The following is a 26481-nucleotide window of genomic DNA, read 5'->3' as shown; positions in this document are numbered from 1 at the left end:
TTACATTCGCTTCGTCGTCGGCAACGGCAACGGCAACGCCTCGACCCGAAACACATTTGATGTAATTGTTGTTCACTCATCTTGAATGATAACCGCAAACTCGCAGTGGTACGAACAAAGTTAACAATTAAACCATAATATAATATCCTTTAAAAAAAACATAATATAATAATAAAAGTTCAAAAAAGAATAAAGACAAAATCATGCTTTTGATATATGTGATTTCACGCGTATAACCTTTCAGTTTGAAAACGGCAGGGCAGAGGCGGATTCAAGGTTGACCTATGATAGCATAAGTATCCCCTTAAATATATTTTCTTTAATAAACTTTTAATATATCATATTCAAAAACCCTAAGTGTCTCTTCTATAGTTTTTTAAGTGCCTCAAACTCAACTTTCAAGCCCAACTTTTCAAACGTAAATATAAATTTACGTTCTGAAAATAACTAATTAAGTGGAGTGTTTAATTGTCTAACGACTTCATCAATTATTTATTAATATAGTGATATATTCTTGAGTTTATTTGGACCTTTAAAAAATTAGACCAAAATATGATAATATTCAGAGTATCATTTCTTTTTATAATTCTACACTATTTAATTTTGTATTTTTTTTAATTTGTACATAATATGACGACTATGGAAAGGTTTTTGTCAATTTTAATATTTATTTCGTTTATTGTGTTTTGACGAAACTTAATGCTCACATGTCTATACATGGTTTATTTAATGTAATTTCTTTTGACGCGACCCATTTTGGTTTGACCCGTTTTAGTTTGACTTGAACCGTTCAAGGTTGACCATTTTTGACATCCACTAACAAAATTTCTAAATCCGCAACTGGATAGGGCCGCTTCGAGAAAGAGAAAAAAATTTGGGGCCGAAGGCGACAATTTTTTGGGCCTTAACTAAAATAAGTATTTTGTTTGGTTTAAACAATTTAATTTTTAAATGGTCTTACTTGGTTATAAAGTGAGTTGTATAAATACTTTTTTTTTAATAAAAATAGACTTAAACATGTTTCAATGAGACTATACCTCTTGATTGGGAGTCATATCTGTTTGTCACTTGACCAAGCTAATTGTTATGTAATTGAGTTTAAACATTAAATACACATATTGTTTTTTATAAAAATATATATACTTTTTTAAAAAACAATCGGATCTATCCGGATGTCGGGCCGGAGGCAATCGACCACCTTGCCACCTCTAGGGCTGGCCCCGTAAAAATGGAATTTTTTTACATTATGCATTAACTTTAAATTCTATAAACCTTTCGGTCAATCGTGTTAACCGTATGTCCGCATTCAGTTTTTGTTGTTAAATATAGGCATGTGTTATTCACATATGAGGCATTTAGCCTTTTTCTTGTTGGGAGACAGTTTCTGAACCAACGGAATGCTTCCACCTGAGAAAATTCACAAATAGTATCGGCGTCGTCGCCAGGTTATGGTGGCTCGTGTTACAGTCGGCCGACGTTTTGACAACGACGTCCCCGTTGTCGGTGACGTATAGCAGGCTGAAAGTGTCTCTGTTTTCACCTTCCTACCCAGGCACGATTTCCGGCAGACAACCATCACTTTCTTCATTTTTTTACCGACGACGACGACATATCCAACGGAACCGGTTCACACAAATTTCGCCGATTTTTGGCTCTGATTTGCAGTTGTAGCTCCGATTTATGGTCTTGAAGTGGTCATTCTCGTGTGAGATTTACATTAAAATGGTGTTTTGAGAAGATGATGGTAAAAACTAGTAGGTGTGGGGAATATAGGTCAACAACTCTGTAAAATCGAAAAATTGACTGTTGATGCCGACTTTTTAGAAACCATCGTTCCATGTGAATAAACCGTCGGAGACGCCATTATTAGGACATTTTGGGAACTTTTTCAGGATGGGGACAATCCTCGACACAAGGGTATAGAATGGATATGGGGATTTTTCAAAAAAAAACTAAGTTGATAATAAAGTAAACAAACAAAAAAGAAAAAGTAAATATTATTTCTTCTTCTTCTTCTTATTATTATTATTATTATTATTATTATTATTATTTTTTGAACGGCCAACAAAACTTTTATTCCCGACATACTAGCAAGACGCTAGCAAACAAGATTATACAACCGAGAAGACATCAACCGAGTACATATACAAACATCAACGAACAGCCCCACAAAGAGGCAATACAAAACAGAAAACCTGCACTAAGGCCGTATACCCGATCTGTCCATCTTGCACGTGTCGAATCTCCGCCAAGCTTCCCATGTCATGTTTCCCATAGTCGCCCGATTTCGAATCCACAAGAAGCTAATAACCTTTACCTCTTCTACGATCGCCTGAACCGAAGGCTCTTTGTGATTGAAAACAGCCTCGTTTCTGGCCCGCCAAACGCTCCAGAAGGTAGTTAAAACCACCGCGTACAAAGTCTCTCTTTGCCGTTGTCCTGACATGGCTGACTTATGAATCCCCAACAAGTCACTGACGTGGAAAATAACTTGAGCCGGTATATTGCACCACCTCCAAACCTGTTGCCACACTTCGGAAACAAACAGACAGCCCGTGAAGACATGTTCGGTACATTCCATTTGCAAATGACAGAAGTTACACAGATCATTCACAATAGGTATACTTCGCCTTTGTAGTGCAGCCGCCGTAGGAAGTCGATCGAGGTTCGCTCGCCACGCCACTACGCAAACCTTTTTTGGAACCCATCTAGACCATACGAAACGTGACTGCAGCTGGTACTGTCTGTTTTCGGAGATCAGTAGTTTGACTGTACCTACAGAGAAGCCGCACAACCCATTAGGAGTGAAAACCCATCTATCCTTTGACTCATTCAGCGCCACATCCCCCTGAAAAACCAACATTTCTCTCAATTCAGTAGCTTCATCATCGGACAACCCAACCCGCTTCCAATTCCACAAAAAGCCCACACCCGCAGGGCCATCCAGACCCGGTCTGCGACAGTGCAGCGATGGTTTCTTTCTAGTGCGAATAAGGCAGGGAACGATGTGGATAATAATTCATCACCAATCCAATAATCCAACCAGAACATTATACTAGAGCCGCACCCAATTCTCCCTTTGAACCAAAGACGGGTATCGACATTTAAGCTCTCGAGGATCCCTGGGACAGCAGCGATTTGTTTACACGGACCGCTAATAGACACCTTTGCTGGAATATTATTCCAGGCTCTAGATCCCCCATGAACTGCCCAAATAACCTTCCGCCACATACCGGAGTCATCAACTTTGAACCTCCACCACCATTTAGAAAGGAGACTAAGATTAGCGTCTCTAAGCGAACCAAGACCTGCTCCGCCATACTCCGTTGGGGCAATAACGTTTTCCCAAGCAATCCAACTCAATTTATCCGCATCGATGTTACCACCCCAAAAAAACGTCCTATGAATCCTTTCCAGGCTCTTGATAACTTGTAAAGGCGCCCGGAAAATTGAGAAGTAATAAAGGGGCAAAGAATTGAGTACCGACTTTAGTAACGTGATCCTACCCCCATATGATAACGACTTCGACTTCCACAAGGACAGCCGATCCTTAAACTTGTCAATGATCGGGGTCCAATTTCGGACAAGGTTCATGTTTGCGCCTATTGGGATACCAAGATGTAAAAAAGGAAAGGAGCCCGCACTGCAGCCAAGGATACTTGCCATGTCCTGCACCTCACCATCCCCAACACCCACTCCATAAACACAGCATTTACGGAGATTAATCTTTAACCCGGAGACTAGGAACAAACAACGGAGAATTCTCTTAATATTTTTTGCATTAAAGGCGGACCATTCACCACAAAAAACCACGTCGTACGCATAAATGAAGTGTGATAAGATTGGCCCATTTCCGTTTACCCGCAAGCTGTGAAAAACTGTAACACCCCGTAACCGCAGCGGAAACGTACACGGGATGCAACAGACACATCTGATATCAACAGCATTGCTTATAAAGAAAATACCACTACATTAATTTATAACATATTACATTGTTGCGAGTTTCATTACTGTCTAGGTGTTACACACATATTTTACCGATAAGACATTAATAAATTCATTACAAAACAAAGAGCAGCAAGCTTCCAACAGGTAGCACAGATAGTTAAGCACACATCAATCAATCCAACTTGGGCATACCTAGAAAACATGTAAAGAAAACGGGTCAACTACGAATAGTTGGTGAGTTTCACTAATTTAAATAAACACTGACAAATCATTTTAATAATCATTTATTAACAATATAATCATGCTGGGAACTATGTTACCCCAGAACATTTCCAATAACTTTCTGGGAACTATGTTACCCCAGAACAATAATAACCCCTGGGAACTATGTTACCCCAGAACAATAACAACCCCTGGGAACTATGTTACCCCAGAATAATAATAACCCCTGGGAACTATGTTACCCCAGAACAACAATAACCCCTGGGAACTATGTTACCCCAGAACAATAATAACCCCTGGGAACTACGTTACCCCAGAACAATAACAACCCCTGGGAACTATGTTACCCCAGAATAATAATAACCCCTGGGAACTATGTTACCCCAGAACAATAACAACCCCTGGGAACTATGTTACCCCAGAATAATAATAACCCCTGGGAACTATGTTACCCCAGAACAACAATAACCCCTGGGAACTATGTTACCCCAGAACAATAACACATTATAAACATTTTATATATTCTATGCATCAGTCCATATATATATAAATGTACAAGTATTTCCATACGATCGGTATGTACTTAAATACTTTAAATAAGACATGTTTTCCGCCCCGGGAAAATATAATTAAAACAATTCATTAAAAGGGGCTCGTGAAAACTCACCTTGTTGTGAGTTGGTGAGTAATATAAGGAACAGCTACGTGCCTGGATCTGTAATATAATATCTAGTCGTTACTATATAATTCCCATAACTTAAATACATATCAATCGGTACATCTGGGAACATTGTTAACCCAGTACTGTACTCGATTCGGGGACAATGTTAACCCCGTGACACTTCTAAGGACTCAGATTGACATTGCTTAGAGTTTGACAGTCAATTTAGTTAAGGCGATGAAATTATAGCTCGGTTTGACACCCCGTTTGGCCGCGGGGCCCGTTTCCCGGTATTTCGGTGCCGGAAACGGTAAAATCGGGTAAAATTACCCAAATCATCCGAATTATTTTCGGATGATTTATTTTTACTTAATTTACTTAGATTTATGAAATAGTCTATTTTTAGGGTTTTCATGTACCAGTCAGCTCGCTTATGCGAACTTTGCCGGTTTACACGTTTTAAGCTTTAAAAACTTGTTTTTATGTTCTTTTTAGCACCAATAATTACCCGATTAATCTCGGGTCTTGAAATTTTGCACAAAACTTAATTTGACAGTAAGGAATTTTATAAAAATTTTCCAGATTTATTTTCTTATATTTACATTTATTTATCTATTTTTAAATCTTATTAAAATACTAAATATATCAAAAATACCAAAACACTTTAGAAAATTCCCAAATTTTTCTGGGATGATCTTTATCATCCTCATAACTTTCTGGAATTTTCCCAGATTTATTTTCCTACATTTACATTTATTTATCTATTTTTAAATCTTGTTAAAACACTAAATATATCAGAAATACCAAAACACTTTAGAAAAATCCCAAATTTTTCTGGGATGATCTTTATCATCCTCATAACTCCCTGGAATTTTTCCAGAATTTAAAACTTATTTTTCAAGCCATTTTCACCCAAAACCGAGCTAGAAAGCCCTAGAACTCGTTTCACCGAAAAGCCTACTTAGACTTTTCCAACTGAGCTCAAATTTTGTGGGTGACTTTTATATGTTATAAAAAGCTTATCTTAAATTTTCCGGAATTTTTCATCATGTTTTGCTATTTTTCACTATTTTTGGCCAAAACCGAGCATTAAATTCACCAAATATTCATCTTTTATCCAAAAATTACCAAAAATTCACAGATCTCATATTTTCATGTGTAGATCATCTCTGTGAAATTTCGTGACCCGACTCTAAGCACACGTAAATCTGTCCATTTTTTCATAATACACGAAAACCGAACTATTTTGTGTTTTCTAGCTTTAGATCGCAAAGATCTCGGTTTCTAGCCTTTGCTAGCCGCTAGATACAACACTTACAAGCACATCAACACCACACCAAGCAAACTATACCAACAATCAAACCATTTCTTTCAAATTGTCGGTTTTTAAGTAAAAACAAAGGTTTTAACCGTAGAAATCCATTCCCGACTCTTTTTACTCATTTCTTGGACCAAGATCCCTTGTATAACTTGTATACATCTCTTGATCATACAAGAGTCGGTTTCATCTCGGATTTTCACCCATCTTTCACTTGGAAACTCATTTTAACAAGATTTTAACCGTAAAAATTCGTTATAAACTCTTTTAACTCATCACTTGGATCAAGATCCTTTGTATAACTTGTATACATCACTTGATCATGCGAGAATCGGTTTCAACTCGGGTTTTCACCCATTTTTACATTTGAAACCTCCTTTTCTCAAGATCATGAAGTTAGAAAACAAGATTCAAGCTTCAAAACATATGTTATACCTTGTGTTCTTGGTTGAAAATGAGGATCTTGAAGAACACTTGAATGTAGGAAAAGAGTTGAGAGAGTTTTTGATAATGAAAAAAAAAAAAAATGAAGTGATATGGTAATGGTTAGGGCCGATCGGTCCTTGTAATGGGTGGGGGTGGGTCCCACAAATCCATTCTAAGCCACATATTCGGATTACACAATCCGGATAATGTTGTGGATAATCTGGTTCAGTTCGTTTCTCGTTTAAACTCGTAATTCGGCTTAAAACGAGCATAAAATGGTTGTTTTTCGGGTGAAAATAAAATTTACATAAAACCGACTTAAAAACTTTAAAAACTTAAACCATGACATTAAAACATCATATTATTAATAATTACGCATCTTTTTCGGCTTGATTGATCATCTCTTGCTTGGTTTGATGTTAAAGGTTTCGTTTATCGTACCGACGTACCAATAAATCGAAATCCTTTTTCTGTGCTATAATTCACCTATCCCGAAGCATTAATACTTCGTATATATCACTAAACATTATATACGTCGTCTATAATGTAATTCCCGATCCGTTCGGGTTTCAATAACCGATCATTGATTAATTATAATTCCAATACTATTCACTATATAATTGAGTATGATTCATACTGTGTACCATATATATTCGTGTCAATGTGCTATAACTCATATAATCAATATTAAATAACACGTAAATAGTATATTCCGGCTAGGGTATACCTGGAGTTGCCGGAATCGTTACATTCTCCCCCCGTTATAAAAATTTCGTCCTCGAAATTTTACGCGTCAACTACTTCCTTTTGAGGAAATAGGTGGGGGTATTTCTTCCGAAATTCGTCCTTTCGTTCCCAAGTAAATTCTGGGCCTCGTTGCGAATTCCATCTAACCTTGACCAACGAGATCTTATTGTGTCTAAGTTGCTTGATTTTACCGTCCACTATTTCGACGGGCTCCTCTACGAAGTTGAGCCTATCACTTATTTGCACACCCTCTAAGGGTAACACCGATGTCTCATCCGCCAGACATCTTTTCAAATTCGACACATGAAACACGTTATGAACTGCACTTAGTTCCTCAGGCAGTTCTAGTCGGTAAGCTACCGGACCGATCTTTGCAGTAATAATGAATGGTCCAATATATCTAGGGGCCAACTTCCCCGCCTTTCCAAACCTGACCACTCCTTTCCAGGGTGATACTTTCAAATATACTTTTTCACCCTTCTCAAATGACAACGGTTTTCGACGGGTATCAGCATAACTCTTCTGCCGATCCCGCGCGGCTTTCAGGTTGTTCTTAATCTCAAGAATCTTGCTGGTCGTCTCCTGGACCAGATCCGATCTAATGATCTGCGGGTCTCCCACTTCAGACCAGCAAAGTGGTGATCGGCACTTCCGCCCATACAATGCTTCATAAGGTGCTGCCTTTATACTGCTATGGTAACTGTTATTATAGGAAAATTCAACGAGTGGGAGATGTTGATCCCAATTTCCCTTAAAGTCCAGTACGCAGGCACGAAGCAGGTCCTCCAAAGTTTGAATGGTCCTCTCAGACTGACCATCGGTCTGAGGGTGGTAAGCTGTGCTTAGGTCAATACGTGTTCCCAACGCTTCTTGGACAGCTTGCCAAAGTTTGGAGGTGAAATGGCTATCCCTATCGGAGATGATCGAGATGGGGATGCCATGACGAGACACTATTTCATTTATATAAATTTGCGCAAGTCTCTCAGTGTTATAATTATTCCTAATTGGAATAAAATGTGCCGATTTGGTTAATCGATCCACGATTACCCAAATCGCATCATGACCTCGGGGTGTCTTGGGGAGATGTGTCACAAAATCCATTGTGATCTGCTCCCACTTCCATTCGGGAATTTCCGGCTGTTGCAACATTCCCGAAGGTTTCTGGTGCTCCGCCTTAACTCTCGCACACGTCGTACACTTGCCGACGTATGTGGCTATATCCTTTTTCATCCCTGGCCACCAGTAAAATTCTTTCACATCCTTGTACATTTTATCTGATCCCGGATGTATGGAATATTTCGATTTATGAGCTTCGTCCATGATTAAATCACGAAGGTCATGGAGGGTCGGGATCCAAATCCGATTTTTGAAATAAAGAATTTCGTCCACACGCTGTTCGAAATTCTTCTCATTCCCGTAAAGTCCTTCTTTAACCAATTGGCCCTCTTTCAACGCCTCGCGTTGAGCGACTCGAATTAAATCTGAAAGGTTCGACTGGACTATCATCCCCAACGCTCGCACACGTAGTGGCTTGACTCGATCCTTTCTACTCAAGGCATCGGCTACAACGTTAGCCTTGCCGGGGTGATATCGTATGTCACAGTCATAGTCACTCAGCAACTCGACCCATCTTCGTTGCCTCATATTCAGTTCTTTCTGATCGAATATGTGTTGCAAACTTTTATGATCAGTGAATATGGTGCACTTTGTACCGTAGAGATAGTGTCTCCAGATTTTAAGTGCAAAGATGACTGCTCCCAGTTCCAAGTCATGAGTAGTGTAGTTTTTCTCATGAACTTTTAACTGTCGAGACGCATAGGCTATGACCTTTTTATTTTGCATTAACACGCACCCTAACCCTTTACGGGATGCGTCACAATATACAACAAATCCATCGTCTCCGTCGGGGAGACTTAAGATTGGCGCTTGGCACAATCTTTGTTTTAGCGTTTGAAACGCCGTTTCCTGCTCTTCACCCCATTCATATTTCCGATCCTTTTGAGTCAGGAGGGTTAAAGGTTGGGCGATGCTGGAAAAGTTCTCTATAAATCGACGATAGTATCCAGCTAAGCCTAAGAATTGGCGGATTTCTTTCGGAGATTTAGGCGCTTGCCAATTCTTAATAGCTTCAACCTTACTCGGATCAACGTGTATTCCTTTGTGGTTTATAACATGACCGAGGAATTGCACCTCTTGTAACCAGAAGTTACACTTGGAGAATTTTGCATATAACTTCTCCTGATCCAGGAGCTCTAAAACTAACTTTAAGTGTTGCTCGTGCTCCTCTTTACTCTTCGAGTATATCAAAATATCGTCAATAAATACAATGACGAACTTGTCGAGATAGGGTTTACAGACTCGGTTCATGAGATCCATGAACACCGCTGGCGCATTTGTTAGCCCAAAAGGCATAACTAAAAATTCGTAGTGGCCATAGCGAGTCCGAAACGCGGTTTTTGGGATATCCTCCTCTTGAATTCTAACTTGGTGGTATCCCGATCTAAGATCAATTTTTGAGAAATAGCTCGCACCTTGTAGTTGGTCGAACAAATCATCGATTCGGGGAAGAGGATATCTATTTTTGATGGTTAATTTGTTCAATTCCCTGTAGTCAATGCACATTCGAAGGCTTCCGTCCTTCTTTTTCACAAATAGTACAGGTGCACCCCACGGGGAATAACTGGGACGTATAAATCCCTTATCCAACAATTCCTGCAACTGGTTGGATAGTTCTTGCATCTCGGACGGTGCAAGTCTGTAAGGGGCCTTAGCAACAGGGCCGGCTTGAGGTAATAAGTCGATTCTGAATTCGACTTGTCGGGTTGGCGGTAATCCAGGAAGTTCCTCTGGAAAAACTTGTGGAAATTCGCGTACCACGGGAATATCGTCCACCCGTTTTTCCTCAGAATCAGCGGCCGTCAGGCTCGCTAGATACGCCACACATCCCTGACGTATATATTTCAACACCTTGAGGTGGGATATAAATGGTATCATGGTGCCGGATTTTTCTCCCTGCACTAATACCTCCTCGTCATCCGACACCCGGATCTTGACGGTTTTCTTTTCACAGTTTATTTCTACCCTATTACGTGCCAACCAATCCATTCCCACTATCACGTCAAAACTACCCAATTCTACCGGTAATAAGTCAATCAGGAAGGATTGTTCGCTTAGAATAAAAGGGCAATTCCGAACAATCCGATTAACTATCATGGTTTTACCGTTAGCGACCTCTACGGTGTAGGGTTCTATGGTTTCACCAATAGGAAGGTTTGCTATCGAAAGGAATCTAACGGAGACAAAACTTCTATCGGCGCCTGTATCAAATAATACAGAAGCGTACTGATCAGAGACGAGGAAGGTACCTGTCACTACGCTGGGGTCCTGGCGCGCCTCGTTCGCTCCCATCACAAATGCCCGGCCTCGCGCCGGATTGGACGACGATGGCTGACCCGCGAGTTGTCTCCCGTTTCCTCCCTGATTCAGTTTCGGGCAGTTCCTTTTGAAGTGATCCGTGCTGCCGCATTCGTAGCAAGCACGGCTAGTGGTCACCATCTGGTTTCCTTGCGGGTTCTGCTGTCGGGCTGGTTGAGTTCTAAATGGTTGCGCCCGAATAGGTTGTGGTTGACGGTTCAGGTTGTTCAGATTTGTCTTACAATTTGGTGCGTAGTGTCCAACCCTGCCACACCGGTGGCACACCACCTCCTTGCACACGCCACTATGGTGGTAACCACATTTCCCGCATTTAGGAAACGTTCCCCTCTGCGGTTCTTGCCTTCCGCCCGAACTAGTCATGGCATAGCTCTGGGCAGCGGGCCTAGCTCGTTTGTTTTGCTGCTTCTCTCGGATCCTATTGTCATACGTACCTCGCTTTCCCCCAGCCGACTCTCCCGTCGCCTTTATCGATCCGCTCCTTAAGAAATCATACGTGACAATACCAGCCTGTGTCACTGCACCCTCATACGTCTGGTGCCCTCCCGCGTTAACTATGCTCCTCACTACTGGAGTAAGTCCCCAAATATAACGTTCCACCCTTTTTGACTCTGGGGTGACCAACCACGGCACTAATCGTGACAGTTCATTAAACCGGTTGGTATATCCCAAGTGGTCCGCCCCATGCATCTCTAGGTTCCACAACTCATGTTCCAGTTTCTGCAATTCATTCTTTGGGCAGAAATGTTTCAAAACAAGATCCTTAAGCTCTGCCCAGGTCATGCGGTTTGTCACCGCCTGACCTCGAGTCTGTACTATGGTGTTCCACCATGTCAAGGCATGGTCTGTGAACGTACAGGTGGCGTACTTAACGACACAATCCTCGGGACAGTTGCTGATATTTACCACTGATTCTATTTTCTCTAACCATTTCACTAACCCATTCGGTCCTTCCGACCCGTTAAATTCTAAAGGCTTGCATAACATAAAATCCTTGATTGAACAACCCCTGGATGGTCCAGTGCGGTTGGTCTCTACAGTAGGGATAGGGCCATTACTGTCGGTAGCGACCACCGTAGGCGGTGCGTCAGTACTCGGCATAGTGTTATCGGTAGGTGGAGGATTAGCATTATGTTCCCCGCCATTATTTATGGGCGTTTGATTGCTCGGAGGGGTTGGATTAGACGAATTATTAATGCTGGCGGCGATGCGCGATACTATATCCGGTATCGCCGCCTCCAACTGTTGAGCAATCAAACGGCTCACATCTACTTCCGATACTTTCGTTGATCGTTTCGGTGCCATTCTACACAACATCAAGGAAACACATATAATTAATACCATTCCAAATTATGAAACACAAACACATTCCATACATTAATAAACATTAGTACATATTACACAAACATCCATTTACATACTTCCCAGTCATCATTACACAACTAAGTTTTAATACAAAGGGCCTATGTTGGTATCATCCTCGACATAACCCGCAATGGGTCAGTGCTTGAATGATACCCAAAAGTATCGATAATGATATGCCCTACAAGAGACCCCCTATGGGCCAGTGGTTGTACTATAACTAAACAAGATTCACTCCGTGTTAGTATCACCACTAACTACTTACACGGAGTATCAAAAAGCGGTTCAAGATTCTACCATCCAACACGTCTACACATGGTGGTAAACCAACCCCACCAACACCGCCACCAGCACCACCAGCACCGCCATCATAACCCGCATTCGGGTTTCCATCTGGTCGATCAACCAGTGGGAGTATGAGCACTCCCTTTTTAACTGGTTAATAGCATACTGGTGGTCCAGTATGCTGTCCCCGAGGTACGCCCGCCTCTGTACCCCCACGACCAGGGCGGCAGAGTGCTCGTTCACCTGCTCGGTGAGAACACGTAGCCAAGCCGCCAAGTCCCGCTCCTGCCTTGGCAGACCCCACACAGGTAGGGTTGCAGGCTCGGGTTGGGGGCGGGAAGACTCGCCCCGGTGGTATGTGGATCTGGGTGGGGTAACAGTGGGCGGAACATACGGGGCACTGATCCGCGCCGTGAGGCGGGGACCGTGTCTGGGGGGAATCGGGGTGGTCTGTGGTGCGGGCGGGGTAGGAGACCTGGTAACCCTAGCAGGGGAGGGTACACTAGCACTCCTAGCTGGGGTGGTCTGTCTAGAAGTACTATGACTAGCCTCCGAAGGCTCGGAGCTGGGTGCTACACTTGGGCTTCCAGAGGCCCCGGAACTAGCCTCTTCCGGGTCCTCTTCCGTCGACACACTAGGTGTTCTTGCCATTATACCTGCACACAAGTTAACAAACATATAGTCCTTTTCGTAGTGTAATTCATAATTAAATTAATCATGCACTTACTTATACAATTTTGCCACATAATAGTATTATTATACATTTACACATATGTTGCCAATTTTACCTATTTAAGTCCCCCGTGACTTCCCCTGAATTCCCTCGTGCAGACAAGTCTGTTATTATATTCCGGACCATAATAACCCACTTGTCCATCCAAGTTCATCCCGATCTCGTCACAATATATTATTAGTTGATATTCAGATCCTATAATACTTGAGCTACTGGTTATATTTTAGGTATCTTTTTCAGACATCCTAATTCTTTATAACCAATGGCTCTGATACCAAGTTCTGTAACACCCCGTAACCGCAGCGGAAACGTACACGGGATGCAACAGACACATCTGATATCAACAGCATTGCTTATAAAGAAAATACCACTACATTAATTTATAACATATTACATTGTTGCGAGTTTCATTACTGTCTAGGTGTTACACACATATTTTACCGATAAGACATTAATAAATTCATTACAAAACAAAGAGCAGCAAGCTTCCAACAGGTAGCACAGATAGTTAAGCACACATCAATCAATCCAACTTGGGCATACCTAGAAAACATGTAAAGAAAACGGGTCAACTACGAATAGTTGGTGAGTTTCACTAATTTAAATAAACACTGACAAATCATTTTAATAATCATTTATTAACAATATAATCATGCTGGGAACTATGTTACCCCAGAACATTTCCAATAACTTTCTGGGAACTATGTTACCCCAGAACAATAATAACCCCTGGGAACTATGTTACCCCAGAACAATAACAACCCCTGGGAACTATGTTACCCCAGAATAATAATAACCCCTGGGAACTATGTTACCCCAGAACAACAATAACCCCTGGGAACTATGTTACCCCAGAACAATAATAACCCCTGGGAACTACGTTACCCCAGAACAATAACAACCCCTGGGAACTATGTTACCCCAGAATAATAATAACCCCTGGGAACTATGTTACCCCAGAACAATAACAACCCCTGGGAACTATGTTACCCCAGAATAATAATAACCCCTGGGAACTATGTTACCCCAGAACAACAATAACCCCTGGGAACTATGTTACCCCAGAACAATAACACATTATAAACATTTTATATATTCTATGCATCAGTCCATATATATATAAATGTACAAGTATTTCCATACGATCGGTATGTACTTAAATACTTTAAATAAGACATGTTTTCCGCCCCGGGAAAATATAATTAAAACAATTCATTAAAAGGGGCTCGTGAAAACTCACCTTGTTGTGAGTTGGTGAGTAATATAAGGAACAGCTACGTGCCTGGATCTGTAATATAATATCTAGTCGTTACTATATAATTCCCATAACTTAAATACATATCAATCGGTACATCTGGGAACATTGTTAACCCAGTACTGTACTCGATTCGGGGACAATGTTAACCCCGTGACACTTCTAAGGACTCAGATTGACATTGCTTAGAGTTTGACAGTCAATTTAGTTAAGGCGATGAAATTATAGCTCGGTTTGACACCCCGTTTGGCCGCGGGGCCCGTTTCCCGGTATTTCGGTGCCGGAAACGGTAAAATCGGGTAAAATTACCCAAATCATCCGAATTATTTTCGGATGATTTATTTTTACTTAATTTACTTAGATTTATGAAATAGTCTATTTTTAGGGTTTTCATGTACCAGTCAGCTCGCTTATGCGAACTTTGCCGGTTTACACGTTTTAAGCTTTAAAAACTTGTTTTTATGTTCTTTTTAGCACCAATAATTACCCGATTAATCTCGGGTCTTGAAATTTTGCACAAAACTTAATTTGACAGTAAGGAATTTTATAAAAATTTTCCAGATTTATTTTCTTATATTTACATTTATTTATCTATTTTTAAATCTTATTAAAATACTAAATATATCAAAAATACCAAAACACTTTAGAAAATTCCCAAATTTTTCTGGGATGATCTTTATCATCCTCATAACTTTCTGGAATTTTCCCAGATTTATTTTCCTACATTTACATTTATTTATCTATTTTTAAATCTTGTTAAAACACTAAATATATCAGAAATACCAAAACACTTTAGAAAAATCCCAAATTTTTCTGGGATGATCTTTATCATCCTCATAACTCCCTGGAATTTTTCCAGAATTTAAAACTTATTTTTCAAGCCATTTTCACCCAAAACCGAGCTAGAAAGCCCTAGAACTCGTTTCACCGAAAAGCCTACTTAGACTTTTCCAACTGAGCTCAAATTTTGTGGGTGACTTTTATATGTTATAAAAAGCTTATCTTAAATTTTCCGGAATTTTTCATCATGTTTTGCTATTTTTCACTATTTTTGGCCAAAACCGAGCATTAAATTCACCAAATATTCATCTTTTATCCAAAAATTACCAAAAATTCACAGATCTCCTATTTTCATGTGTAGATCATCTCTGTGAAATTTCGTGACCCGACTCTAAGCACACGTAAATCTGTCCATTTTTTCATAATACACGAAAACCGAACTATTTTGTGTTTTCTAGCTTTAGATCGCAAAGATCTCGGTTTCTAGCCTTTGCTAGCCGCTAGATACAACACTTACAAGCACATCAACACCACACCAAGCAAACTATACCAACAATCAAACCATTTCTTTCAAATTGTCGGTTTTTAAGTAAAAACAAAGGTTTTAACCGTAGAAATCCATTCCCGACTCTTTTTACTCATTTCTTGGACCAAGATCCCTTGTATAACTTGTATACATCTCTTGATCATACAAGAGTCGGTTTCATCTCGGATTTTCACCCATCTTTCACTTGGAAACTCATTTTAACAAGATTTTAACCGTAAAAATTCGTTATAAACTCTTTTAACTCATCACTTGGATCAAGATCCTTTGTATAACTTGTATACATCACTTGATCATGCGAGAATCGGTTTCAACTCGGGTTTTCACCCATTTTTACATTTGAAACCTCCTTTTCTCAAGATCATGAAGTTAGAAAACAAGATTCAAGCTTCAAAACATATGTTATACCTTGTGTTCTTGGTTGAAAATGAGGATCTTGAAGAACACTTGAATGTAGGAAAAGAGTTGAGAGAGTTTTTGATAATGAAAAAAAAAAAAAATGAAGTGATATGGTAATGGTTAGGCCGATCGGTCCTTGTAATGGGTGGGGGTGGGTCCCCACAAATCCATTCTAAGCCACATATTCGGATTACACAATCCGGATAATGTTGTGGATAATCTGGTTCAGTTCGTTTCTCGTTTAAACTCGTAATTCGGCTTAAAACGAGCATAAAATGGTTGTTTTTCGGGTGAAAATAAAATTTACATAAAACCGACTTAAAAACTTTAAAAACTTAAACCATGACATTAAAACATCATATTATTAATAATTACGCATCTTTTTCGGCTTGATTGATCATCTCTTGCTTGGTTTGATGTTAAAGGTTTCGTTTATCGTACCGACGTACCAATAAATCGAAATCCTTTTTCTGTGCTATAATTCACCTATCCCGAAGCATTAATACTTCGTATATATCACTAAACATTATATACGTCGTCTATAATGTAATTCCCGATCCGTTCGGGTTTCAATAACCGATCATTGATTAATTATAATTCCAATACTATTCACTATATAATTGAGTATGATTCATACTGTGTACTATATATATTCGTGTCAATGTGCTATAACTCATATAATCAATATTAAATAACACGTAAATAGTATATTCCGGCTAGGGTATACCTGGAGTTGCCGGAATCGTTACAAAAACCCCTAAGAAAATTTCCCGATTCATAATACATGTTAGCGCCTCCATAGCAAGGATAAAAAGGAACGGGGAGATAGGATCTCCTTGCCGAAGGCCCCGTTGACAGTCAAATTCATACGTTGGTGACCCGTTAACAAGGACCGAGGTGCGAGCATTCTTCACAATCGACATAATCCAGCCCCTCCACTTGCTTGAGAAGTTCATTTGGTTCAACATGTCATCAAGAAAGTCCCAGTTAAGCGAATCGTATGCTTTTTCGATATCAACTTTAAAGAACATTCCTTGCGATTTATTTTTTTTCATGCACGCAATGGTTTCGTTTAGCATAATGGGACCGTCTAATATGTTTCTGTTGCCTAGGAAAGCCGTTTGTTCGTCCGAAATAAGCTTTGGCATTACCGATTTTAAGCGAGCGACAAGTACCTTGGACAACACCTTGTTAATACACCCCACCAAGCTAATCGGCCGGTAATCCGCAAACGATATTTGGTCTTTCCCTTTTGGGATGAGTGCTATAAAGGCAGAAAAGCACCCGTTTGTAATCTGACCAGTATCATAAAATGACTGGAATAAGCGTAAAAATCCTGTTTTAGACCTTCCGAAAAGTATTTTATGAACTTGAAGTTGAAACCGTCTGGGCCCGGTGCTTTGTCACCGTCACACTCCCAAACCGCGCTTTTAATCTCATCCAAAGTAAATGGTACTTCAAGTCTTACTCGGTATTCATCGTTGATCTTTTTCACTCCTGGACAAACGAAAACAGGCCTGTGACCCGTGTTATTCATAAACTTTGAAGCGAAAAACTCCACGGCCTTCTCTTTAATTACAATCGGATCAGCCTCCCAAACGTCTCCAACTTTCACCCCGTGTATTCGGTTACTAGCCGTGTTAATGCGCATTACATTATGGAAAAACTTGGAGTTTTCATCGCCATCAAAGGCCCATCTAGTTCTCGACTTTTGTTTCGCATCCAAACTTTTTAGACGATCAAACTCGAGCCGGTCCTTTTTGGCAGCAAGCCGGACATCAATTTCATTCGGACTTAAAGAGCGAGTTTCACCAGTCCTATCAATCGACATGATTATCTTCTTACATTCCATACTTCTGTTATCCGTTTTTGCCCTTTCCGCCGCGATCCACAGCTGGATTCTTCCTTTGAGCCATTTCAATTTCGCTGCCAGCGCTAGGTCTGCGGGACCATTAAACACAAATTTAACGTAGTCAGCGAACCCGGGAAACTCGAGCCAGAAGTTGAAGAATCTAAAGGGTGTATGGCCAAAGTCCGAAGCTTTACAAGAAAACAAGAGCGGGCGGTGATCCGAGCGGAAGCTTGTCAAGGCGGTCAGCTTAGCCCCCGGCCAGCGGTCAAGAAAGTTTCAGCATACAAGGAACCGGTCTAATTTGCTTAATTTCTCCCCAGCCCCTATATAAGTGAACCGATGTCCACCCATGTTATATTCGAACAACTCGGCTTCCCGAATAAAATCATTAAACGCGGCTGCATACTGAGGAATGAAATCAGAGTTCATCCTTTCATACGAAGTGCGGACCTCATTAAAGTCGCCCAACATAACCCAACACCCCGAAAGTTGTTGTCTGAATTGTAGAAACTGAACCCAGAATTCCCTTCTACGGACTGCATCATTAGGTGCGTGTATATTGGCGATATTGACAATCAGATCATGATGAATCAAAGTACCGGAAAATACTAAACAATGTCTCGTCTTAATAATATCCGTCATTCGAAAGCTTGACGGATCCCACCAGCAAATTAACCCACCCGCATTTCCTTCCGAGTTAACAACAACAGCCTCATACCTCGAAATTCCCCAGAATTGTGATAAGAACCAACCCGTTGGGTCCGCAATCTTCGTCTTCTGTAAAGCAATAAAATCAACTCTGTACGATGACCTCAGTCCCTTTACCCACCCTGCTTTACCAACACCTCGTGCTCCCAGAACGTTAAGCGATAAACAATTCATGAGGACCCCTCGGAGACCAGCTCCGAGACAACTTCATTTGCAACCAGGCCAATACAATTACTCAAATTAAACCCAACCATTCCACCGACTTGAATCGTAGCATCAATTTCCCCGTTAATATCCACAGCCTCCAACTGGACATCAACAGGTACCTGGTTGAGATCGACACGATCAGTCAAGACATCTGTGTCCTGCTCTTCAGCAACCGGTTCTGTAGCTGGGCGAGAATCATCGGTTTCTTGGTCACTGTTCCTGTTGTTCGGTACGCCAAGCTCAGGTGAGATTAAAGGGGTGGTTTGAAAAAGTGGTCCGGTGTGAGGTTCAGCCATCGTAGGAATTTTCCGATTATTATCAGCAATCTCATCTGCAGAGGAAGTAATTAAAATAACTCTTGGCCTCTTCCTGTTAATTGTAGTATCAACCAAAGTGGGCCGGCCCATGTTAGCGTTTGGTGTTGGCTGATCCATATCGTTTTGATTGGGCTGGTCAATATTGTCACATGGGACAGAATTATCCAGGTCTGCTTGTGGGACCCGACCTTGCAGAGAATTAACCGAATCAGTACAAGGAGCCGAATCGTTTCCCATCATTGTGTTTAATACAATTAATGCGTGGTTGCCATCCCCATGCACGTTACCCGAATCGGCCAGGGACCTTTCGTCTTCACCGGAGGAGTCCCTTCGATCATCATTTTCCGAGCAACTATCGTCATCCGAATCCTCACTATCCGACTCGTCCCTTATTTCCCCTTCTTAAACGTCATCGTCACCGGAGGAGTCATCCGAAGACTCAAATTCCAGTACCCAAGAGGTGCATTCTTCAACTACCCAAACGTTGTAGTCTCTACCTTTCCACGACACCAAAATAACCTCGTCAATCCTGGATAACTTATTAGTGAGAACAAACACGAAGCCGACAGAGTTGTCCATGGACAGCCATGAGAAATCCGAGGGCCATACCACCGAGCCAAATAGCCTCCCAACCTTGTCAAAGCTTTCACTGTCGCGTAGGCTAACCGGCATGCCGATTACTTTAAGCAAAGCGATTCTATCCACGTCGATATCTTGCCCAACCCATGGCCGGACTGACACAAGACATTCCTTCCTCGATTCTACCCGGTTATTTATGAATACGTCGACCTCCTTTCTAACCCTGAAGGTAATAAGGACAGTGAGTGTAACACCCCGTAACCGCAGCGGAAACGTAAACGGGATGCAACAGACACGTCTGATATCAACAGCATTGCTTATAAAGAAAACACCACTACATTAATTTACATCATATTACATTGTTCCAAGTTTAGTTCCCGTCTAGGCGATAGCACATAAGTTTTACCAACATTACATTATCATATTTAATACAAAATGATCACTAAACTTCCACAAATAGCACGCATCATCAAGCATGTAGCACTTATTCCAGTTTGGGAGTACCTAGAAAGCATGTAAAGAAAACGGGTCAACTACGAATAGTTGGTGAGTTTCACTAATTTAAATAGACATTGACAATCATTATGATAAATCATATATTAGCGATGTAATTATGCTGAGCCCACAAGCGAAACCTCTGTCTGGGGACACTGTTAACCCAGTACAGTACCCATTCCGGGGGCAATGTTAACCCAGAAACACGTCTAGGGACATCTGGGGACACTGTTAACCCAGTATAATACTCATTCCGGGGGCAATGTTAACCCAGAAACACTTCTAGGGACACCTGGGGACACTGTTAACCCAGTACTGTACTCATTCCGTACGATTCCCATACAATCAGATATTCATAAATACACGCAAATCCATGTGTTCAGTATGTATTTAAACATTTCAATAATAACATGCTTTCCGCCCCGGGAAAATATTTAAAAACAATTCAGAAAAAGGGGCTCGTGAAACTCACCTTATCGCAAGCAGTAACACAGTACGTGAGCTATTAATCCGGATCTGTAATACGATTCCTAAATTCGTTACTATACATTCACTATTTATATAATTTTAATCGTGTTAACCGGTACATCTGGGGACACTGTTAACCCAGTACTGTACCCGTTCCGGGGGCAATGTTAACCCAGAAACACTTCTCAGGACTCAGATTGTGATATCGTTTAGAGTTCACTAGTCAAAATTACTACTAGTCGTTTTTCTCGTTTTGCGTGCCTAGCACGGTTATCCGTTTTCACGTTTCAAAAATGAGTTTGGTCACACACGACCCGAAAATAGTTGTTGACTGATAATTTAATTAAGGTTGTGAATTTAGAGCTCGGTTTAGACGCCCCGATTGGCCGCGGGGCCCGTTTCCGTTTTTGGCGTACCGGAAACTGTTAAATCGTTTAAGATTACCCAAATCATCCAAATTATTTTCGGATGATTCATTTTTACTTGTTTAACTCAATTATATGAAAATGGTTCATTTTTAGGGTTTTTATACACCAGTCAGCTCGCTTAGGCGAACTTTACCGGTTTACGCGTTTTAAGCTTTAAAAGTTTGTTTTTATCTTCTTTTTAGCACAAATAAATATCCGTTTAATCTCGGATCTTGAAATTTTGTACAAATCACTTCTTGACAGTGGGGATTTTAATAAAAATATTTCCAGAATTAATTTTTATATTTAAAATTTATTTATCTATTTTTAAACACCATTTAAACACTAAATATGTCGTAAATACCGAACGATCTTAGAAAAATCCCAAATTTTTCCTGGATGACCCCTGCCATCCACATAGTCCCCTGTAATTTTTCCAGAACCAAAATCTCATTTTACATGCCATTTTCACTAAAACCGAGCTAGAAAACCCTAGAACTCGTTTAACTGAAAAGCCTACTTAGACTTCTCCAACTGACCTCAAATTTTGTGTGTGACTTATAAATGTTATAAAAAGCTTATCCGAAATTTTCCAGAATTTTTCATGATATTTAACTATTTTTCACCATTTTTGGCCAAAACCGAGCATTAAATTCACCAAATATTCATCCTTTGTCCAAAAATTACCAAAAATTCACAGAACTCATATTTTCATATATCTAACACCTCCGTAAAATTTCATGACCTAACTCTAAACGAGTCACAATCTGTCCAAAACTTAATCATCACACAAAAACCGAACTACCTTGTGTTTCTAGCTTCAAATCGCAAGGATCTCGCTTTCTAGCCTTTGCTATCAACTAGATACAACACCTACAAGCACAATAACACCACACCAAGCAAGTTACACCCACAATCAAGCCATTTCTTTCATGGTTTCGGTTATGATATAAAAACAAAGATTTAACCGTAAAAATTCGTTTTTGGTTCGTTTAACCCCTTTCTTGGACCAAGATCCCTTGTATAACTCGTATACATCACTTGATCATGCAAGAATCGGTTCCATCTCGGGTTTTCACCCTTTTTCACTTGGAAACCTCATTTTCTTGCAAGAACACTCAAGAAACGAAGATAACACGTACATAACACGATCTTTACCTCGTTGTTCTTGCTACAAAACTCGGTTTTTAGTTTATGATCTTGAGAGAGGATGAAGATTTGTTGAATGTTGTGTTAAAAAAAGAAAACAAAGCATAAGGGGCATGCCCCTTATTCCGATCGGACTAGAGGAGAGGTGGGGTGGGACCCACCTTTCCATTCTAAGCCACACATTTGGATTTCCACAATCCGGATAACGTTTTGGATAATCTGGTTCAGTTCGTTTTTCGGTTAAATGTTTAATTCGGCTTAAAACGAGGCTAAAACGGTCGTTTTTCGGCTTAAAAATGAAATTTATATAAAACCAATTTATAAAACTTTAAAAACTTAAACCATGGCATTTATTATCTTAGAACATCATATTATTAATAATCGCGCATCTTTTTCGGCTTGATCGATCGTCTCTTGCTTGGTTTGGTATTAAAGGTTTCGTTTAACGTACCGACGTACCATTAATTGAAATTTCTTTTTCTGTGCTTTAATTCACTTATCCCGAAGCTTTAACACTTCGTAAACATCACTAAATATTATGTATCTCGTCTATAATGTATCCCCGATTCGTTCGGGCTTCAATAACCGTTAATCGGTTAATCGTACTTCCAATACGATTAACTGTATAATCGAGTATAATCCGTAATGTGAATCATACATACTCGTATAAACGCATTATAATTCATATATTCATTATCAAATAACACATAAATAGTATATACCGGCTAGGGTATACCTGAATTTGCCGGAATCGTTACAGTGAGACCTCCAAGGTAAGAAACAGCCACCTCCGAGTAATCACTAGAATGCAAAAACTTCTTAATCTCGTGGAGTTTACCCATATCTTTAGCTACCCCCACCACCGCCCTACCCATACAGTGTTTCGGATACATCGCCCCCAAGTCATCAAAGGAAAGCTTCTTTTTGGATGGTGCCGGGGGGCGGTTTCTATTCCAATCAAACAACGCAAACGCCGGTCCCGGCAACCCTACTACCCATGATGGTAATATTGTTCAGAGATGGAAGCAGCAGCCTGGGGTTCCTGATTCTCTCACACCTGACGAAACCGAACACACTGCCTTTAGCACTCTTCCGTCTTGGTACCCAGGCATCGATAACATTAACATGCGGTTGGAACGCGTCACGTAGTTGGAACCCCGTAGTCCTGTCCGAGATGTTGGTGATGTAGAAGGTTGTTGTTGTTGCCGGATCATCCTCGTTTTTTTCCCGTCCGTTCGCAGCCGACCTTTCATCTCTCATTTCTCTCTACCTCTTAAATTTGTTTTAATGTTATTATTATTATTATTATTATTATTATTATTATTATTATTATTATAAAAGTTATAATTTTGCATATACACTTAAAACAGGAACCATGCTAAAATAATTGAGCGACTAATTAACAACGTGAAGTTGTAAATTTTATGTTAATATTAGTAAGATAATATTAATAATAATAATTATTATTATCATGTTACTAATAATAAAAAAAAAACACATAGTTATGATGTGTGCGCATATATGTGTTTGAAAAAAAAAACAAAGAAAAGAAAAATGAGTGTTTGGAAAAAGGATGCATAATAAATACAGGAAGGATCTTGAAAGAATGAGTAGATCGAATCATGATACAACTTTGTAGTTGATGACGTTTCACGTTCATGCATCTCCTCCACCTTAGGAATATGGTGTTAAATGTTAATTGCCAGTTAGCAAGAACGCGCCAAGGGCACTGACGCCACTCTGATGGCATGGCGGACATAGATTTGGGGTTTTCCAACCGATCATTATTTTGCGCCTCCCACATTTTTATACCATACAAAAATAAATAAAAAAACAATTTTTTGTTTATTTAAACCATTACGCTTATTTGTAAGTAAAGTTAGTGAGAAGAGCTCTTCTATGAGCATATGTTTTTTACTATTTAGTTAAATAGTTATATAGTTTAACTAAATATGAGAAGTTGTATCTTAACAACAAACACGTGTTTATACTTTTTTACTTTTAACATTTTTGGTTTCCTCACGTTTTAAGTCGTGGAGTTACTTGGTCGAGTTTAACAATTCTGGTCATACATAGAGGGTGTTTGGCCTGGCTTTTTTATTTTGGTTTATGCTTATATTTTAAATTAGCTTATAGCTTATTTTCTATTATTTGATAGGTTATTTTAAGTGTTTGGATTAGCTTATATTCTACAAGTTAATTATGTGTCTTAATAAGTTGTTAAATTCATCATTATTTAATTTGTGAGAGTAATAAGTTGTTTTAATAATTACAAATCCATCACCATTTGAGAGAATGAGTAACATACAATTTTAAACAAATAATTTTATTCAAATAAACTAAAAAACCATATTCACATAAGCTTCTCTAAATGAGCTTATATAAGCTCATAAGCACAAGCTTAAAAAGCTAAACCAAACACTAAATTAAGCTTATTTTATAAAAAAAAGCTATAAGCTTTGTTAAAAAAGCTAGGCCAAACACCCCATAGTACTATTATGACTTCAAGATACGGAAATGTAGATTTTGACAGATTGCGTTTTGCAATTTGAAAAATGTAATCACTCTTATTTGTTGTTAAAAAGTCATCAAGCAGTAACTAGTTACCTTAAGGTGACTAGAGACGATGAATCCGCCTTTCTTCCCACCGGTCATGTCAAACCGGAGCTTCTCCTCTGGCGGCATGGCGAAGAACTCTCTCGCTAGCCTTGTCATCTCCGACAACAGTCTGGTGTCGACACCATGATCCACCACCTGAAAAATCCCCCAATCTTCACAAGCCTTGACAATCTTTTCACAAATCTCCGCCCTACGAGATTTCGAACCAACATCATCGATCCCTTCAAGGGAGATGACCGGGATCTCGTTGCTAAACTTGTGCACCTTCGGGCGTTCGTCCTCGTCTCGGACGAACCGGTTTTCATGCAGGGAAGTCTCGTCCCATTTCAAGGATACCGGTACCATTAGTGTAAGCGTTTGGGTTTGGTGTTAGCAGGCCGGGGTGGGTGGGTGGTATTTATCTATTTATAGTAGTGGTGAAGGTATTTGACTAGTAGGCACGATAGAGTTTCAAGACTTTTAACTATCACACGTGAATGGGGGTTGCATATCACCCCTACCAACCACTCTTGTTGGGAACTTTAGTTGAAAGTTAAAGGTGCGGGGTCAACCGAATTCGTTGTTTTCCATTTCCCATTTCAGTTTTTTTTAACGTATACTATCCTTTTTGCTGGCTTTCAAATTTTTTGAACACCGACACTAAAAAACTTTGAACTTATAGCTATTGTTTTACTGGTGGTACATGCTGCGTAAGTTGGTAAAACTCAGATGATGATAAATTTAATTGTTGTTGGTATCGGGCGTTGAGGCGGTAACTAGATGCAAATTCGGTCAGTTTCGGTTATATGCGTTATGCTACCGAAACTAAAAACCAAAAAGAAGAGAAAACCATATAAAATTTGAGGTAGACCAATTGCGTGATGTCGGTCGGTAAAACTCAGGCATTGGAAAGATACGAGCGGTGTTGATCCCGGACATTAAGGCCGTGAGTCTACGAAAATTAGTCGATTTTCGTCACATTTATTACGGTACCATAAATAAAACAAAAAAAGCAAAACTGACGTCTAGTAGGTTTTCGTTAAGGTACCAGAAATAAATAAAACAAAAAATTGCATTCGTTTGATTTTCGTTGCAGTACCGTAAGTAAAAAAGGCGAAATGTTGTGAAACCCCAGTGTTGAAACCCACATGTAAACCCGAACGTTACGACGATGAGTCGACTGGCGTTTAAACATTATCAGTTACGCTCGTTAAGATATATAAATCGTTGGCAAACCATAAGCCTTAAAACCCAAAAATTATGTAACATCCCGAAATTTCTAAGAATAAATAATTGACATATTATTTATTTAAGATGGAAAAGTTTACTTGAGTTAATAGAAAAATATTAAAATAATAAAGATGAAAGAATAATAATGCTAACGGTGATTCGGGTGGTGCTGGATTTTAGGAAAAAAGTGGGTTACCGGAGTTACAGTCAGAGTTATCTCCGGCGAAATAATTCAATGAGGAAGCGAGATTCTCGGAACCTATGGTTAATGACAATAATGATGAGTAAATGCCCGAGAATATTGGGGAGTTACCTTTTTTAAATATGGAAAAGTCAATTCCTGATTTCAATGATGATTT

The 26481-nt window shown here is 39.8% G+C and overlaps 1 pseudogene across 1 annotated transcript in view; it reads right to left on the bottom strand.

The window, feature by feature from the left end:
* LOC143598560 (naringenin,2-oxoglutarate 3-dioxygenase pseudogene) overlaps positions 1 to 25258 on the bottom strand; it is a 43788-nt pseudogene extending 18530 nt beyond the window's left edge. The window contains exon 1 of the transcript XR_013147132.1: positions 24902 to 25258. The product of XR_013147132.1 is annotated as a naringenin,2-oxoglutarate 3-dioxygenase pseudogene (transcript). The remainder of the gene's footprint in view (positions 1 to 24901) is intronic.
* Between the last annotated feature and the right edge of the window lie 1223 nt (positions 25259 to 26481).

This window comes from Bidens hawaiensis, unplaced genomic scaffold (assembly GCF_021521415.1).
Source record: "Bidens hawaiensis isolate Kalapana, Puna unplaced genomic scaffold, B.hawaiensis_p1.1 tig00050497_1, whole genome shotgun sequence".
Lineage (NCBI taxonomy): Eukaryota > Viridiplantae > Streptophyta > Magnoliopsida > Asterales > Asteraceae > Bidens > Bidens hawaiensis.
The sequence above is the reverse complement of the archived record's forward strand: the minus strand, read 5'-3'. Positions and strand labels throughout refer to the sequence as shown.